Raw genomic sequence first — 6,801 nt, forward strand, 5'->3', positions numbered from 1 at the left:
ATAGAGTTTCTGACCGAATTTTTGACACCAAGAGGCACTGGTTACCTGGCTGCCAAGTACAAGGTTGGCATTATCAATCTCTCAGGAGCTGATTTATGTTAATCAAATTCATAGACAGTTGAAATAATCCAAATGTCAATGTCTTGATTTATTGAGAGAAATATAACTGCCTTAATTTTTTTAAAGGAGAAATGTAGGGTCTAAGGTCTTTGCTAATAAATAAATATAAGAGCTTACTTGATTTATATAGTGATGGGTTGGTTTAGGGGCTTCCCAGGTACCACTAGTGGTAAAGAACCTGCCTGCCAGTGCAGTAGGTATGAGATGTGCGTTTGATCCCTGGGTCAGGAACATTCCCCGGAGGAGGTCATGGCAACCCACTCCAGTATTCTTGCCTGGAGAATCTCATTTTGCCCAGCAGGACAGAGGAGCCTGGTAGGCTACAGTTGATAGCAGAGTTGGACACAACTAAAGTGGTTTAGCATGCATGCATACAGAGGCTGGTTTAACACAAAGTTGGATGGTAGATTTGCAGTTTAAGAAACTGCAAACTTAAGTGTTTGCAAACTGCAAACTCTTTTCTGCAACAAACATATTGGGGGTTAAATGAACAACAAGATATTTATAAGCTTTTGCGATCAATCCATGTTTTACTGTTGGAGGTTACATTTGTGTGAGATTAAATAGAAAGTCTGAATTGAATAGTCCTAGAAGAATTTCTAAAAATCTTAAATATCACAAGGAACTTCTTGCTACTTCTCAATAACATAATTAGACTTAAAAAAAATCTGTATCTAAATGTAGTATTTTTATCTATTATTTATTATGTAGATAGCAGAGGCATATGATTAAAAACTCAAAAAGCGTAAAGGTGTAATAGTGAAGAGTTTCCCCACCCACATCCCACAATCTCCCACTTCCCCTCCATAGGGGAAAGCACTATTGTTAGTTTCTTATCCTGTTCTTTCAGAGGTATTTTATGCATATGTGAACAAATAGGATGTGTTACAGTTAAATTGCCCTTTTCCCCACCTGTCTCGACTCTTTGGTCCTTGTGCTTCTGAGGGCACAGAAATGTAAATGTTTTCAACTTCCTTTTCTTATCTCATGAGGGAGGTAATGACTAGCCCAGTGCTTTGAAATGTCAAAGTCCTTATCAACAAGGTTATTTCCTCTCAAAGACTTCTGATTAAATACCATTGTGCTTTATGGTTTACATTTTAATTTAATTCTAATGAAGGCTGAAACAAAGATTTTTAAGTTTATAATTTCTGTTTCCACACATTGAACAATAACAAAAGCATAACAGTATTGTGCTAACCACTGGAAGTAAACACTGGAGAGTATTATGGATCAGAATGCTTCCAATGGGCACGACGAGGCAATTTTTCTCTGTAGATAGGCCACTTAGGAACACAGACATATTCTAAAGTTTCTCAGTAAGAAAGCACAAGGAAATAATAACTAACTATGACTAGAGAAAGATAAAAATTTCTCTGTAAAAAACAAAAACAAAAAACGAGTAAAATTAATAGGAAAAAGACTAACATAGGAAGGGACTCCTTGGTGGTCCAGTGGCTGAGACTCTGCACTCCCAATGCAGGAGGCTCCAGTTCAATCACTGGCAAGGGAATTAGGTCCTATATGCCACCACTAAAGAAATCCCACATGCCACAACTGAAAGAGTCTGTTTGCTACAATGAAGATGGAAGGTCCCACATGCCACAATTAAGACCCAGCACAGCCAAATAAACAAACAAATATGTATATATAAATAATTTTAAAGAAAAACACCGGAAAAGTTTTTGAAAAATAAATGGTAGAAAAATGATTAAGATTCTAATGCTACACAATGAACATTTGCATTCACACTTATGGCTGCCCACCATATTATTGTGAATAACTTTTTTACAATTGGGAAATTCCTAAGTTATGAGTCCAGCCTCCCCAGTGTTGAAGTCAAAGCTCAAATTCCCAGGTTTCCTTGTAGCTAAGTGTCAGATAGAGCAACATGAGACTCTGATCTGGAAGAGAGCAAAGAAAAAATTCTTTCACAGAGCTTCCATTTTACTGATGCTAGGTCAAATTCCTAATAGAGAAGGAACAGTGATTGAGGATGTGCTGCCTAAGAATTAGAGTCTAATTCTTAGAGGGCATAATTCTTTTTTAAAAAACAGTATGGGGGGTGGGGACGCCGGCCGGGCCGGGGGCTTGCAGAGCCATGAACGGGGCAGGGTCGGGCCCTCGCCGGCGGGCGCGAGTGTCCCGCCTCGTCTCCTTCAGCGCGACCCACCGCCTGCACAGCAAATCTCTTAGTAATGAAGAAAACTTGAAATTATTGGGAAGTGCAACAACCCAAATGGCCATGGGCACAATTATAAAGTTGTGGTGACAGTACATGGAGAGATTGATCCTGTTACAGGAATGGTCATGAATTTGACGGACCTCAAGGAGTGTATGGAGGAGGCGATTATGAAGCCCCTTGAGCATAAGAATCTGGATCTAGATGTGCCGTATTTTGCAGACATTGTAAGCACAACAGAAAATGTAGCCGTATATATCTGGGAAAACCTCCAGAAATTTCTTCCTGTGGGAGTTCTTTATAAAGTAAAAGTATATGAAACTGACAATAATATTGTAGTCTATAAAGGAGAATAACTCTTAGAGATTAATTTCCATCCATATTTGAAGATCTTTATCCCCTTGAACAATTAAGAAGTCATCACCTAACTGTTGCACTTCCACATTGTGTTCTGGAATCACTGTGAGTGAGTCCTGTTCTAGACTCAAATCTAATTTAAAACCAAGTTTGTAATGTATTCTGAGTATCATTTAAAGAGTTGTTCATCTATAGATTAAAATCACTTCAGCAAAAAAAAAAAAAAAAAAAAACAGTATGGCTTAGTTAATTCCAAATACTTCCTATATTATTTTTCTTTATTAACACACACTATAAATATTTTACTTAAATACAGTTTTAATGATGGAATGTCATAAACTCTGGTGGATTGTTGGGGAAACCCCTTAAGACAAGATGGACGTAGCAGATTTCTGGAGATGGCCACAATATCTCCCATCCTTCATGCTATTGTACAAAGTGACCTTGCCATTGAGAGATAAAGGCTTATTTCTCACTTTGAATCAGAGCTGGCCTTATAAGGCACTGACAGCCCATAGAATGCAGCAGACATAATTCTGTATAATTTCTGAGGCTAAGTCAGAAAATGTTCCATACCTTCTACCTGATTTTCTTAGATCTCTCCTTCAAAGGGGAGCCAGCCACCTTGACAAGAGCCAGACTACTGTATGATTTCTGTGCTGGAGAGCTAACATGTAGACACTGACACTCAATTAATAGACACAGACAAGCCTAGTCCTCCAGCTCTCCCCACTAAGACCCAGACATATTAATAGAACAGTCTCAGACTCTCCAGTCTAGCCCATGTGCCAGCTGAGTACCACAGTCAAAGAGCAGAAGAGTCATCTGACCAAGTTCAACTGAAATTCTTTGCCTGCAGAATCCATATATACATATATAAAATGGTTAGTGTTTTAATCCTCTGAGTTTTGAAATAACTTATTCCACAGCAGTAGTAACTTGGACAAAGAGTTTTGGGGAACATTCCAATTTAACAAAATAGTTAACTTGGGTCATCCATGGGGAGGCACTGTATAAAGTTCTGGGGATTATAGCAAACAAGATGCCTATTTTCAAGAAGCTTATAAATCACTTAATGGAAGTTAACTTGCAAATAATATAAACACAATCAAGTGCTTTAGGTGCTATGATAGCACTAGGTGTGGAATAATGTTGGGGCCATAACATAGGAATGGAAAATGGTTATGTCACTCATGATTCTAGAGGTGTTTCTATCTGCTTTCTCTTCTGAACCTTTGCTTTTGACCTGATACTGTTGACTAGAAATAGGAATAGCAGACATCCATGATTCATTCTTCATCTCAGAGTAAAAAACCTTAAATATTGTAGAGGGTAGTTTTTGCTGTATTTTGCAAATACTATATCAGATTAAGCCGAGACATCACTCTGCTGACAAGGTCCGTATAGTCAAGGCTATGGTCTTCCCAGTGGTCACGCATCGTTGCGAGAGTTGGACTGTAAAGTAGGTGGAGTGCCAAAGAATTGACACCTTCGAACTGTGGAGCTAGAGAAGACTTGTGAGACTCCCTTGGTCAGCAAGGAGATCAAACCAGTTAATCTTAAAGAAAATCAACCCTGAATACTCATTGGAAGGACTGATACTGAAGGTGAAGCTCCAGTATTTTGGTCACCTGATGTAAACAGTCAATTTATTGAAAAAGTCCCTGATGCTAGTAAAGATTGAGGGCAGAAGGATAAGAGGGAGTCACAGGATGAGATGGCTAGATGGCATCACTGATGCAATAGACATGAATTTGGGCAAACTCTGGCAGACAGTGACGGGCAGGGAGGCCTGGCATGCTGCAATCCATGGGGTCACAAAAAGTCAGACACCACTGGGCAGCTGAACATCAACAACATATCAGATTAAGGCAATTCTCTTCTCTTCTCCTATATATATACATATATACTTAATCTTTAATGGATATGAAGTTTTATAAGTGCTTTTTTAAATTTATGGATACAATATGATTTCTTTCTTTACTCTGTTAATATAGTGAATTACATTGAATGATTTTCCATATTAAACTACCTTTGCAATCCCGGAATAAATCCAATTTGGTAATGATATATAAATTTTTAAATATATTGTTAGATTTGATTTGCTAATACATAAGATTTTTTTTTTAATGTTCATGGGAGAGATTGGCCTGAATTTTCATCTTGTTGTGTAATGTTCTTGTCAGTCTATCTCAAGGCTATGCTAGCATTAAAGATATCTATCTATGAGAGCTTGTGGAAGATTAATCTATTTCTTCTTAAATGATGAGAGAATTTACCAATGAAATCATGTAAGCCTGGAGATTTCCTTGTGGGAAAGTTGCGAATTACAAAATTAATTTCATTTTAAGGGAAAAGACTATTTCAGTTTTTTATTTCCTCTTCCATCAGTATGCTAAGTTGTGTGTTCAAACTTTTGTTCACTTTATTTATTGTAAAAAATTACTTGAAATCTATAGATGGCTTATTTTATTTTGCTTTTTGACCACACTATGCAGCATGTGGGATCTTAGATCCCTAACCAGGGATCAAACCCATGCCACCTGCATTGTGAGTGTAGAGTCCCAACCCCTGGTTCACCAGGGAAGTCTCAGGTCACTTTATTTAAAATTTCAAATTTATTGGCATCATATTACTTATAAAATCCTATTAGCTTTTTAAAGTTTGTTCCTCTAGTCCTAGTGTCTGAGTTGGAACTGTCTTTTCTTTTTGGTAAAACTTTTACCATGTGCCATGTGTCTTCTAAGATCTTTTTACATTTCCCACATGTTTTGCTGTCTATGCTTCAGTCTGAATATTTTCTGTTGACCTATATATTCCAAGTCATTTGACTTTCTTTAACTCTGTCTCATCTGCTGTTATACCCATCCATTCCCAATGCAGGGCTTGAACTCAGGTCTCCTGAACTGTAGGCAGATTCTTTACCATCTGAGCCACCAGGGAAGCCCCATTGAGTTTTTTAATTTCACTTAATATATTTATCTGAAGTAGAAAAGCCATTTTATTTTTAAAATGGAACATATTTTGAAATGAAATTTTATATCTTGTCATCAATTTCTCAGATCAAAATAATCAGCAATTCAAAAGTTTGTGCCTGTGAAGAAATTATGGTTGAAAACTTCCCAAATGTAAATAAGGAAACAGATATCTAGGGACAGGAAGCATAGAGGGTTCCAAACAAGATCGACCCAAACAGACCTACACCATGATATATTTTAATTAAAATGGCAAAATTTAAAGATAAAGAGAGGATTCTAATGCAGCAAGAGAGAAACAAAGAGTTAATTGCAAGGGAATCCTCATAAGGCTAACCACTGATTTCTCTACAGAAATATAGCAGACCAGAAGGGAGGACAAGATATATTCAAAGTCCTGAAAGGGAAAAGCCTGCAATCTAGGATACTCTACCCAGCAAGATCATTATTTAGAATAGAAGACAAGAAAAAGAATTTCCCAGACAAGGAAAAACTAAAAGAGTACAGCAATACTAAGCATATTCTAAAGGAAATACATGAAAGGTCTTCTCTAAAAGAAGCAAGAATCTATAGGAAAGAGAAAAATCACATTGGAAAGTAAATCACTTAAATAAGTCCCTGCAGATAAAAAAAAAAAAATTAAAAGAATTTTTCTGACAGTGATGATAACTACAATGAATAGCAAAAGGATAAACATGAAGCTATAAAAGAAGACATCAAAATCATAAAATGTTGGGGAGGACAGTAAGAAAATACAAGATTTTTTTCATAATGTATTTAAGCCTATATGACTACCAGCCTAAAGTAAATAGATATTTTAATGGGTAAACATACTTGAAAAACAGTGTCAGTTCAGTTCAGTTGGTCAGTCACTGCCGACTCTTTGTGACCCTATGAATCATAGCACGCCAAGCCTCCCTGTCAATCACCAACTCCTGGAGTTTACTCAAACTCATGTCCATTGAGTTGGTGATGCCATCCAACCATCTCATCCTCTTTCGTCCCCTTCTCCTCCTGCCCCCAATCCCTCCCAGCATCAGGATCTTTTCCAATGAGTCAACTCTTCGCATCAGGTGGCCAAAGTATTGGAGTTTCAGCTTCGACATCAGTCCTTCCAATGAACACCCAGGACTGATCTCCTTTAGAATGGACTGGTTGGATCTTCTT

At 37.4% G+C, this 6,801-nt stretch overlaps 1 pseudogene; it reads left to right on the top strand.

The window, feature by feature from the left end:
• Positions 1–2,188: 2,188 nt before the first annotated feature.
• On the top strand, positions 2,189–2,744 carry LOC122677365 (annotated as a pseudogene).
• Positions 2,745–6,801: the final 4,057 nt, after the last annotated feature.

The sequence above is a fragment of the Cervus elaphus genome, chromosome 20, assembly GCF_910594005.1.
Source record: "Cervus elaphus chromosome 20, mCerEla1.1, whole genome shotgun sequence".
NCBI lineage: Eukaryota > Metazoa > Chordata > Mammalia > Artiodactyla > Cervidae > Cervus > Cervus elaphus.